The sequence below is a fragment of the Solanum stenotomum genome, unplaced genomic scaffold (assembly GCF_019186545.1).
Source record: "Solanum stenotomum isolate F172 unplaced genomic scaffold, ASM1918654v1 scaffold12435, whole genome shotgun sequence".
Taxonomy (NCBI): domain Eukaryota; kingdom Viridiplantae; phylum Streptophyta; class Magnoliopsida; order Solanales; family Solanaceae; genus Solanum; species Solanum stenotomum.
Genome location: NW_026022044.1, coordinates 31,677 through 45,384, shown reverse-complemented (window position 1 = coordinate 45,384; position 13,708 = coordinate 31,677). Strand labels below are relative to the sequence as shown.

Sequence of the window (13,708 nt, the reverse complement as noted above, 5' to 3'; positions counted from 1 at the left end):
CCATATATAGACATATTTTATATAGACTCTCACAAAAAAGGGTGGCGTTGGCGTCAACATGATGTCAGGAAATGAATAAAAATAGATATATATCATTTTAAAATGAAAAAGGGGTATGAAAGTAATGAGGCATTTAAGGGTAAATATTTTTAATGGAGGTTTCACAGACCGTTTAAGTCTCCATGGTCCGTGAAACACTTCACCGGCCGTATAGCCGACTGTGAAGCTTCACCTACCCGACAGGGCTTTACTAAAATGGGTATAACATTTTAATCCAAACTAGAAATGAGGCAAACTTGGTGGCGCTGGAAAGAGGAATCAAAGACCTTTAACTTAATAGGTTTGGGGCCACTTAGTTCATTATGTGCTGAGAGATATGATCGTTTGAAGTTGACCCAAAACTTAAAAACTGATGTGTGACTTGTACGAACCCCTAAACGGATCGTACAAGCCACCACGGGCCGCCTAGGGTCCCGTCCAGGTGACCCCCACCTTGGCAGCCTTGGACGGTTGGCTACCATGCCTTAAATGGGTCGTAAACCCCTGAACGGATTGTTTAGGGTGTCGTGAAGGGTCCATGGTCCATTTTGGGTTTGTGAACTTGCATGTTACTCCTCTTTAGCCCTTTTCGAAGTTCGAGGTGTTACATGAACGATTCAAATTTTAAGAGTAGAGTTGCGAGATGTTATATAATGATTTGGGTTGTAGCTTAGAGATTTTCGAGGTGTTACAAATTTCTACCAAGTAATTCTTACTATAAAAGTAATCCCAATTATAAACAAACAAAAATCGGTGGTAAATTAATAAAGTGGTTGGCAAATTGAGTTATCAACCAAATACCAATTGATATTAATCTGTTGCTAAAAGACTTGTTGGCTTAAAATGTTTTATTTGTTTAACAATAGAGACATTTTTTAACCAAACTATTAACAACGAACATTTATGGACTTAACAAAAATATTATTTTTAAAGAAATATTTTTCTTGTTTCTTTTCTTTTGAAATTCCTTTCACTAATAAAAAAGTAAAGTTTAATTATTTTTTCTTCTTACTTTCTTTTTATCAATAACAAAAGAAAGACTTTAAAGTAAATGCACAAGAGAAAAGTATTTAGAGAGACATTGATATATTGCTCAACTTCAAACTGATGTATAAATGAACAGAAATAACTATCTATTTATAAAAGAACAAAAGTTGCATGCAATGTTGTTTACAAAACTGCTTATTGGAGTAACAAATAAACATCCACAATTAAGTGTGAAAGAAATATAAGCATTCTAGAGGATTACAATTTCTTTATTCCATTTTCTTTATTTTGTCCTTTAATTTGCTTTCATACTTTAATGGGATCAACAAGCACCATAAAAATGACGTCTTTTAAGTTATTTTTGGAAGAAGTATAAGCATCTTCATCTTTATAAAAGAATTCTGACGTCCTAATAAGGTTAAGCACTGTCATGAGCATAACTCTTGGTACTGTTGTTGGTTTTAGGCATCGTTGATTCAAATCCTTTCAATTTTCTCTATTATTTTCCTTATTCCCATGTAAGCTTCTTCCTTTGTGGCATCATATTCATTCATGTAACATTCAATATCAGAAGCTACATCTCCTCTTTCCATTTCTCTATGCGTACCACATTGAGCAACAACCATTAGACTAACAAGTACACAAGAGCCGAGATTGCAAGAGAAATAAGAAGATAAAAAATAATATTAATACTCACTTGTAATACATATGTCAGATTTATCATAGTATTGTTATAAATGGTAATAAATAAAAAAGTATTGCTAAAATCAGTAATTATATTTTAAAAGGTAACTCATCCAAGTAATGTTTTCCTTGATAATATATATTGGCTATACAATATAGTGTATCTATGCATGAGCTATACACTGACTATGCATTATGATACACTTAAAAAACTAATTATAGTTTAGCTATGCATGAAGTATACACTGAATACACATGAAGTATACATTAATTTTTACTCTCAATCAACTCGCAATCACCTCTAAACAATCCCAAATTTTAGATATGAAATCATCTCGATGTTTTGAGTCATATTATATATAATAATACGAGTAAATAACTGTCGTAAAAATAGAGAAGATGCGAGAACTTATATACCTCATGTGTTACAATATCATTCAACAATCTTGCAATAATAGAGGAAGGGATGAGAATAGAAGGTTGTGTTATAATCCATTTGAATGTCTCTTTGGTTGCTTCATCGCCCATGCCTAGCCAAGAAGCAGCAGTAAGATTTGGGATAACGCTAGTTTCAATTCTATTCTTCATATACTCCTCCATTCTGGGGACTGTGTCCCATGATACCATTTTGCCTCTTAAAAATAAGCCCTCACCAACTTTTTCATCTGAAATTAATTTATTAATTATTCTCTCTCTTTATAAATGAATGACTCATAAAATGGGACAGAGCTTTTTTTGGTTTCCCACTCGGTGTCCGGAGCCCACATTGGAGCTCCGACTAAATCCGGATAGTGCTCTGCAGGGCTCATTCGGAGGTGGCTCTCCCAACAGGATTTTCTTCATACCCAGAGCTCGAACCCGAGACCTCTGGTTAAGGGTGAAACACTCTCAACAGTGCACCACAACCCGTGTTGGTAAATGGGACAAAGCTGCATAAGCGGAGTCAGGATGAGGAGTTTGGGGGTTCTAAACGATTCTGAAAAAAAAAGATTGGTCGTACAGTCGTTTTGTTTAACATTTCCAGAAAGACCACCTATTTATTCGTTTCCCGGGTTCAGCACGAAATCATAAATAAGCTCAACCAAAGATTGTCAAGCATTTGGTTAGGACATTTTTTTTTAAAAAAAAGCATCAACTCTAACATGATAAACATTTTCATAACCCCTTTCTTCCCTACTAAAAACTCCTTAATTTATTTGTTGGATTATTAGGAGTAATAATTAATATCTATCACATAATTACCTCACTAATAGCAAAGTTGACTCGAAATGACTTGTTCTCCTTTGCCAACTCTTTCTCCACTTCACTGTAAAAGAGTTTCATATACGGCGCTAGCTTTTCTGCAGCGTTGATGTTCCACCTATTGTATAAATAAAATAGATTAACTTTTATCTACCGATGATAGTAGTGAATAAGAAAATTATATTGTCGATTTAAATTTAAAAATACATATTCCTTTTAATATATCCACATATTGTATACGCATTAGGTGGAGTCATTAATAAAATTCTTACTTACACATTATTACATGGAACAAATCTTGTAAGCGCTACTCTCACAAATATTGAAAAGATATATAGTTTAATAAAGGAAGAAATATTTTTAAATTTTGTGTCTATAAATATATCATAATATATGTATGGTTATAATATTTTGAAACTTATAATTTTAAATATTTCATAATACTTGCATGGTTTTCTCATTGAGGATAAAATAAAAAGTTAAAGTAAATTCTTCAGAATTAATTAGTAGGAGTTTGATCATAGGATTTGAGACTCAAATTTGAAGATTTTAATTTATAATATCGTATATATTTTGAATTGATGATATATTATTGTATACCATCATTAATTTTTTTTCTAAATAACGATAAAACTCTCTTTCCTAATAAACTAGAAAATATTTTTATTTCGTAATATTTTTCAAATTGAAATTGAATAAGCATTTGCTAATGTATTATTTGGTTTTAAAGTTAAATTGAAAAAAACATTTGCTAAAATATCTAATTTCGAATGAATGATTCAAAGTTATGATCTAAAACATGTTCAAATGGGCTCTTAAACTATTGTCCTTTGGATGGGATGACGTATTACTTACCAGATGAGACATAGTAACTTTGTTGCCTAAGTAATCGAAAGCTTAGAGCAACAACATGAAGGTCATGACTTTCACCAAATTCACCAATCCATTCTTCATAACCATTATAGATTTCACTCAATGATTCCTCAATCTCATGTTCAAAATGGTATGCCACTCCAAGCAATTGGATTGTGTTTATAAGTCCAAGTTTCTGCAAAAATTTGGAAGGAGAAATCACTAGTATTTGCAAACAGAATATGGATCAAGAGTGTTTCAACTGAAAACAAAAGCATTCAATTTTTTATATTATCGACAGTACTGAACACATGTTAAAATTTTTTTGAGTTTTAAGGCTGTAGGGGAATACATTAGGTCATATTTATTTTTATATGTTCTTGAAGATAACCTAACAAATCCCATATTTTAAAAGGTCTTACCCGTAAATATTTTCTAGTAACTTGAAAGTGTAATTTTTTTTTCTTTTACTCAGCGACACATAAAATATAAAATCAAACTAAAACATGGACACACTAGGCATTGATCAAATTTACCGAGAAATTAGCATAGACAAGAAAATGGTCTCCCCAAAGAGTAGGATGATGATTGTCATGACTCCGACGTGTAATTTCGCTCACCACCAAATCCATCCATTTTTTCTAACTTAGTTTTTGTAGAGTTTGGAGTAGAGAAACTAAAGACGCAATAATATGCTTAATTAAGGTTTGATAACAGTAGTAGAAAGTAAGAGAAGTGAATTACATAAAGAAGTTTTGTTTAAGTTACTACTTCACACAGACATAAGCCTATTTATAAAGATTTAATTTAGTTAGGGTGCACATGAAATTTGACTACTCTCATCATCAAGAGCAAAAATGTTAGTGGTTACTGTGGACATTGAAATTTTGTGGGTTTACCAGATGTGTTCAATTAGAGTTGAGATTTTACATAGTGACGGAGCTAGGATTTTCAAAAAGGGAGTTTATAAAATCTGAAAAATAGACACACGAATTAGCCGAAGGGGGTTCGACATCTACTATATATACCTAAAAAATTATTTTAACCATGTACAAATAATATAATTTTCTGCCAAAGGGGGTTCGGATGAACCCCTGAATGTAAGGTGGCTCCGCCACTAATTTTGCATGGTGTGTTCAATTCCAATTAGGATTTTTGGATACTATTCAACCCTAAACCCTAGTTCATGCCTATATAAAGGGTACTCGAATAGTCCACAAATTCATAGAATATTCATAAAAAATCAAATTTAAATCATCCTAGTTTGAGAAATATGCCACAAAAGACCCTCGAATCAAGTGAAGAACAGAATTGAACCCGCACTATCTATCAATAAAATTATATTTCTTCATATTTTATTTGTTATTACAATTTATTTTCTATCACTTTAAAATTTATGGCAAACAGTGACTATTTAGGATAGCCATTATATTTGACAAGTCCCAACTCTTATCGTCAAGAGCAAAAATATTAGTGGTGAATATTTAAGGTGGACAAGAAAGTTGATAAGTCCCAACTCCCATCATCAACAGTAAAAATATTTGGGCAATGAAATTTTTTCTCGTAATTATCATCTTGTCCGATGATAGGACTAAACATGGTCTTGGATGATCCCTTTCAAGCTCCGATGAAATTGTTCCTTTGATTGATTTGGACTCGGATTACTAATATATATCATACGGTGATTTGAAAAAATTATCTAAATACAGATCTTATTTTAATATAACCTCTAAAATATACACTTGATTGTATATGGTATGTGTATGTTGTGTATATGTATATGTATGTATGTATATTATATATATAAATATGCATATTATATGCATTAGTATGTATATATACAGTGACGCACACATAGTTTTCATTCAGGGGGTTCGAATATTAAAAGTAAAAATGTGAAAAGGATGACTAAAAGGAGCGGGGCGAAAGACAAGATTAATTTTAACTCATATAACATATTTTTTCCTACTTATGTCTTGCTTTATTGAGCCTTTTTTCAATCTATTGTGCTTTTAGGAAAAAAATACAATAATTATTTTTGAGTTCTAGCAAAACTTCTTAACATAACTTTCTCCAAAAGCACTTTTGAAAATTTTTACTCTACACATAAAATTTAAACTCAAATTAGACCACGAAAACATATGTCTATTTATAAAGATTTAGAGCCTGTTTGACATTGCTGTTGGGAGACCAGAAACACGTTTTTGAGAAAATAATACTTTTATTGAAAAATCATGTATTTGGCAATTAGTAAAAATGCTTTTAAATAGAAGTAGTAACAGTTTTTCTGTTGTTACGAAGAAGTTAAAAATATCTGCTTCTTAAAAAAAAACATAAGCAAAACATTATTTTTCTGAAGTCTAAAATATTCCTTTCATATATACATATTTACCAATATATTCTTATTAATTAACATATCTCATAAGTTTGGTTAAATTTCATTTAAGAAATTTATTTTTTATAGTGAATTTTATTTTTTATTTTACATTTATATATTATTATTTTATATTTTACATATTATTTTATGTATAATTTTACAGAATTAGAAAAAGAAGATAATAACAATATTTTTGTAAGGTTAGAAAACAGAGAAAACAATAACAATCAAAGATTTTAACCCTCATAAAAAAGGTACTCCCTCCATTTCACAAAGAATGGTCTAGTTTGACTTGACACGGAGTTTAAGAAAATAAAAAAGACTTTTGAATCATGTGGTCCTAATAAATTAATGTTGTGTCAAATGTACAAAATTGTCCTTTAATCTTGTGGCCTTAAACATGCCACGTGAAAAACTGAAATTAAAATGTTACCAAAAAAAGAAAGAGGTCATTTTTTTTAAACAAACTAAAAAGGAAATTAAAGGAGGTCATTCTTTTTTAAACCGAGGGAGTATAATAGAGTGTATTACAAACTCTGTGGTGATCACAAAATACCTAGTTCTCTCTAGCTCGTATTTTCTTCATGCTTGCTAGTTAGTAGAGGTTTGTTACCGCATTAGGATTAGTAAGGTAAGACCTAGCCCCTCTTGCTTGTACTTATCCCTATTGAGATTTTTATTTCTAATAAAAGGTCGCTAGACACTTTGTCTAGTGGTAAATTTGCCCCAAAAAAAAACCCTCATAAAAAAGGTTTACTATTGATTGATAATTTAAAATGTACATTTGAATTTAATAAAAATAAAAATTTAATTAACTCTTTTATAATTGATATTTAAAGTAGTTTTTCTCCATAAAATAATCTTAATATTAAAGGTACATTAATAATTGTTTTTTTTAGTAATTTGACTCTCAAAAAACACTTTTACAAAATGATCAGTCAAACACATTTTGCCTATTAAAAAACATTTTTCAAATATATTAACCAAACACAAATTATTATTATTCAAAAACACTTTTCTAAAAGGTCATTTTAAAAAAGATAATTCTAATAATAAGTCATTTTTAACGATAATGCTCTTAAATTGGTAGGGGTGATTGTGGGGTCTATACCCATTAATGAGAAAGAAAAATGCACCATCTTTCGTCTGATAATTTTAAAATGTGCCCAAATTATTTTCTAAAGAAATCTGCTATGCTGAAAATTGGCAAACCGGTAAATTAGTTAGGGTGCACATGAAATTTGACCACTATCATCAACAAGAGTAAAAATGTTAGTGATGACGGTAGATATTGAAATTTTGTGGGATTCTATAATTGTGTTCAATTTGAATTTATAAAGGGTACTCTATTCCCTTAAAAGACATCTCGAATATCTTACAAATTTTCATGAAATATTCATAAAAAAATTAAATTTAAATCATCCTAATTTGAGAAATACGCCACAAACGACCCTCGAATCAAAGGAGGAACAAAACTGAACTCGCACTATTTATCAATAAGTTATGTTTCTTCATACTTTATTTATAATTGTAATTTATTTTCTATCACTTTAAAATTTGTTATCAGCCGTGACTATTTAGGGTGGCCATTATATTTGACAAGTCCCAATTCTTATCGTCAAGAGCAAAAATGCTAGTGGTGAATATTTAAGGTGGCCAAGAAATTTGATAAGTCTCAACTCCCATCATCAACAGTAAATATGTTAGTGATGATGAATATTTAAATGGCCGTACAAAGTCCCATCATCAACGGTAATTATGTTAGTGATGAATATTTAGAATGGTTGTACGTAAAATTTGATAAGTCCCAACTCCCATCATCAAAAATTTTACTCAATCGATACATAAAATTTAAACTTAAATTAAAACGTGAATACACTAGGTATTCAAATTTACCGAGAGATTAACATAGACAAAAAAAATAGTCTCCCCAAATAGTAGAATGATGATTGTCTCACTCCGACATGTAATTTCCCTCTCGCTACCAAATCCATCCATTTTTTCAACTTAGTTTTTGTAGAGTTTGGAGTAGAGAAACTAAAGACGTAATAATATGCTTAATTAAGGTTTGATAACAGTAGTGGAAAGTAAGAGAACTGAATTACATAAAGAAGGTTTTGTTTAAGTTACTACTTCACACAGACATAAGCCTATTTATAAAGATTTAAATTAGTTAGGTGTACATGAAATTTGACCACTATCATCATCAAGAGCAAAAATATTGGTGGTGACGGTAGACAATGAAATTTTGTGGGACTCTACAAGATATGCTCAATTCGAGTTGGGATTCTATAAGGTGTGTTCAATCCAATTAGGATTTTTGGACGTTACTCAACCCTAAATCCTAGTTCATGCTTATATAAAGGATATTCCCTTAAAAGGCATCTCGAATATTCATAAAAAGATCAAATTCAAATCATTCTAATTTGAGAAATACATAAATTTCTTACGAGAGAAGAATCAAGGAATTAAGGAACAAAATTGTACCCGCACTATTTATCAATAAAGCTATGTTTCTTCATATATTATTTGTGATTAAAATTTATTTTCTGTTATTTTAAAATTTGTTGCAAACGATGACTATTTAGGGTGATCATTATATTTGACAAGTCCCAACTCTTATCGTCAAGAGCAAAAATGTTAGTGGTCTATTATGTTTTTAGGAAAAAAAATGCAATAGTAATTGTTGAGTTGTAGTAAAACTTCTTTTCAAAAGTTGAAAACAAAACTTTCTCCAAAAGCACTTTTGAAAATTTTTACTCAATCGATGCACAAAATTTAAATTATGAAAACATGACTTGACATTCGAATTTACCGAGAGATGAGCATAGGCAAGAAAATGATCTTCCCATACAGCTGGATGGTGATTTTCACTCCAACTTGTAATCATCGTCTCACCATCAAATCCATCCATTTTTCAAAAAGGCTTTTGTAGTGTTTGGAATAGAGAAACTAAACACGTAATAATATGCTTAAGGTTTTATAACACTAGTAGAAATTAAGAGAAGTGAATTACTTAACGAAATTTTGTTCAAGTTACTACAAAGCAGTAAAAGTGCTTTTAAATAAAAGCAAAAATAAATATTTTGCGATTGGGAAAAAGTTAAATGCTTTTAAATAGAAGCAAAAATAGTTTTTCTGTCGTTGGAAAGAAGTTAAAAATATATGCTTCTTAAAAAAAGAAGGCAGAAACAAAAATATTTTTCTCAAGACTAAAATATTTCTTCCATATATACATATTTACCAATATACTCTTATTAATTAATTAACATATCCCATAAATTTGATTAAATTTCATTTAATTTCTTTTTTATAATACATTTATATTTGATTTTACGTTTATATATTATTATTTTATATTTTACATATTATTTTATGTATAATTTTTCAGAATTAGGAAAAAAGATAATAATTTTTTTTTGTAAGGTTAGAAAAAAGAGAATAAAAAATAACAATTAAAGATTTCAACCCTCTAAAAAAAGGTATAAAATTGATTGAAAATTTAAATATGTACATTTTAATTTTAAAAAAATAAAAGTTTAATTATTTTTTTATAATAGATATTTAAAGTAGTTTCCCTCTATAGAATAATCTTAATATTAAAAGTACATTAATAATTATTTTTTTTCGTAATTTGACTCTCAAAAACACTTTTTTTAAAAAGATGAGCCAAACATATTTGCTTATGAAAAATATTTTCAAATGTATTATCTAAACACAAATTATTATTTTTTCCTAATACTTTTTGAAAAGTCATTTTAAAATGTATTTTTAAAATAAGTCATTTTTAACTGTATTGCTCTTAAATTGGTAGTGGTGATTGTTGGGTCCATAGCCATTAATGAGAGAAAAAAATGCACGATCTTTTGTCTGATAATTTTAAATGGTGTTGGTTAGACTTATGACAGCTAGGATTAGAGCAGTTCTCAAGATAACTATTCTAGAAGCAGTTAGAAGGTTAGAAAGTTGTTAGAGTTAGTTAGCACAGTAACTTTTTCCTTTATACAAACATAGCAATGTAAAGATACTTTTTTAGATTCTTTCAACTTAATGAGAATGAGTTATCTTTCTTCCATAATTCTTTATGTATCTTCTTCTTCATGATCCTTTTGCATTTTCTCGATGGTGATTACTCCATAAGTTTACATGGTATCATAGCTAAAGTGTTCAAGCAGGAGTTCATCATCAATTTGTGGTTATTCAGCTTGTGGTTGTTCAACTTTGTAGTGATTTTTTGTTGATTTGCTTATTACTGTTTCTTTTAGAGCTTCGATCTGTAATCCATGGTGATTGATGAGTCCAGTGATGCAGCAGTTGTCCCACCTCATTCAATCAAGATTAATCATTATCATCCCAAGTATCTGCATCCATCAGATACCTCAGGTAGCTCTTTGGTTTCAATTTAGCTAACTGGTCCTGAAAATTATGCCATCTGGAGTAGATCTATGCGTCTTGCTTTACTGGGAAAAGTAAGCTTGGTTTTGTTGATGGGAAGCATACCAGAGACACATTTCCTTCATCTCTTCATGATCTATGGGAGAAGTGTAATGACATTGTTCTCTCATGGATCATCAATTCAATCATGAAAGAGCTCTTGAGCAGCGTGATTTATGCCTCAAATGCATCAAAAGTTTGGAGTGATCTAAAGAAAAGGTTCGATAAGGTTGATGGATCTCGAATTCATTTTTTGCACAAGGAGATTCACTCTATGTCACAAGGTACACTCACTGTTTCCAATTACTTCTCTAGACTGCGTGAATGCTGGGATGAATTCGACGCCATAATGCTCTGCACAGGTTGTAACTGTCCTGAATCTAGGAATTATATGCAACATAATGATTATCAACGTTTACTTCAGTTTCTCACTGATCTAAATGAGTCATATTCCCCAGTAGGAGTCAAATTCTTATGATGACTCATACTCCCTCTATCAATCAAGCTTATTCTATGGTGATCTCAGAGAAGAGCCAAAGGTCTCTTGGAAAATCAGTACAAAACCTTGATATTAATGAAGGAGCTACTTTTTATACGAGCAAAGGAAATTTTAAGCCTAATTCCGGAGAATGAAGGGTGCAATTTAGGCCAACTTCTAGTCATGGCATACTGGGCACACGAGGTCTGGCTACTACACATGTTCAAGCTCTGACTCTAGGTTAGGCAACTCAGGCAATACCTCAAGCTCTAGCTCTAAACACAGAAAAAATAGTCATCTACAGTGTGATTATTGTCACTACATTGGTCATACTAGCGATCGATACTACCAGCTGCATGGATATCCTCCAGATTTTAGACAAAACTCAAGGAAGAAGTTTAACTCACACTCAGTTTCATCATCAGGATATGGAAATGCTGTCAGATATAGATGGTTATTCAGGTAGCTCTGGTAATGCATTGGGTGTAACTTCCTCCAAACCTACAGGTGCTTATGTACAACAGTCTAGATCTTCTCAGATCTCTCATCCTAGTGCTCCACACTTTACTCCTGAGTAATACAATCAAATTATGCATATGTTTGGACAAAATAGTAAGACTAGTGGTATTGCTCTATCTGCAGGTATGGTTAATCCCTCTAACCAATGGATAGTAGACACAGGATCAACCAATCATATGGTTAGAGATCATAGTCTACTATCCAACACTAGATCTCTTCTCAATACAGGCAAAGGTAATGTTATGCTACCTACTGGAAACACAACTAAAGTGAGTCACTTAGGTTCCTCTACAATTTTGGGAAGACACGACATACATCATGTGATGTATATACCCGAGTTTCAACATAACTTGCTATCTATGTCAAAACTTACCAAGGAATTGAACTGCTCAGACCATTTCTATCCTGATTTTTGTACTTTTTAGGATCTCTTCAGTGGAAGGGTGAAGGGGACTGGTAAACATGTCCAAGGTTTGCATGTGGTGAATTCTCCATGCCTGAATGCAGGACATGACAAGCCTTAATGCATCAAGACTAGGTGTCATTTCTCAGTAGAGAAGTCTAAAAATAATATAGGCATAGATCTATGGCATAAAAGATTGGGCAATGCTCCCTTAATACTTTGAAGAAGTTGAAGAATTTGAATTGCTATGTTGACAATGTAAACTTTGATCACAAACATTATAGTGTGTGCCCTTTGGCTAAGCAAACAATAATTCCTTTTCCTCTGAGTACTTCACAGTTTGATGCTTGCTTTCATATTATTCATGGTGATGTATGGGGTCCCTATAGGGTACCTACTTATGATGGGAAGAAGTATTTTTTCACCTTGGTGGATGATTATTCTAGGTATACCTGGATATTTCTGTTAAATTCCAAGCCAGAGGTTATTGTTGCCTTGACTGATTTCTTGCTAATGATAAAAAAATGTCCATTCTGCAGTCATTAAGATTTTGAGAACAGACAATGGCTGTGAGTTTTTTAACTCTCAAGTTTCCAGCTTACTCAGATCCATAGGGATATTGCATCATAGTTCATGTGTCTATACTCCTCAACAGAATGGAATTGTTGAGAGAAGACATAGCTACATTTTAGACACTGCTCGAGCCATCAGATTTCAGGCCAGTGTTCCTCTCAGGTTTTGGAGGGATTGTGTGGCTACTGCAGTATACTTGATCAACAGGTTGCCCTTTCATATTCTTCATGGTAAAGTACCAGTTGAGGTTCTCTCTAAGAACTCACCAGATTTATCTCACTTGAAAGTCTTTGGTTGTCTGGTAAATTTGTACCTACGGCTGTTCCAGCTGTTTTCCTTGGTTACTCCTAAACTCAAAAAGGCTATAAGATGTATCTCCTTCAGGAAAAAAACATTTACTACTAGTCAAGATCTCGTGTTTAAGGAAGATGTATTTCCCTTCAAACACTTGTCTAATTCATTTCCTCTTGTATTTTCTGCTCCTTTATGTTCCACTCAATACTGTCCAGCTGATCCTATATATGTTCCTCATGATCATGATTCCTCTCTAAGGGAAGATATAGTTCACTACAAAAGGAACCCCAATTACCAACAAAAAAATTCGTTGGTAAATTGATCAAATTGGTTGGCAAATTGAGTTACCAATCAAATGCCAACTTATATTAATCCGTTGCTAAAAGGCTTGTCGGTAAATATTACCAACTGATTTTAATTTGTTGGTAAACTTACCAACCAAAAATCAGTTGGTAAACACTCAAAGATGTTACAAAATTTTGAAATATCGCCCTGAAATTTCCGTTGGTAAATTCACCAACTATTTTTTGGTTAGTATATCGTTAGTACCTTTACTAAAGAATTGAAAATGAGTTAGTAAATTATTTTTCTTCATTATTCGATTCCGTTGATAATTATAGTAACAAATGTCTGATAGTGAACTTTTCCAGATACATTGGTAATTGGTTGGCAATTTTAGTAACTGAAAATTTATGTTGGTAATTTACCAATAAATTTTAAAATACCTTTTTTGTTATTTCCCATCCGGTGTTCGGTACCCACATTGGAGCCGGACTAAATCCGGATTCACGTCGGGAAGTCCCACATTGGGGGGTAAATCGCTCCC

The 13,708-nt window shown here is 31.6% G+C and overlaps 1 pseudogene; it reads right to left on the bottom strand.

Annotated features, from left to right (window-relative positions):
* Positions 1-1,186: 1,186 nt before the first annotated feature.
* The window catches only part of LOC125849985 (sesquiterpene synthase 15b-like), a 43,427-nt pseudogene continuing 30,905 nt past the window's right edge, over positions 1,187-13,708 (bottom strand).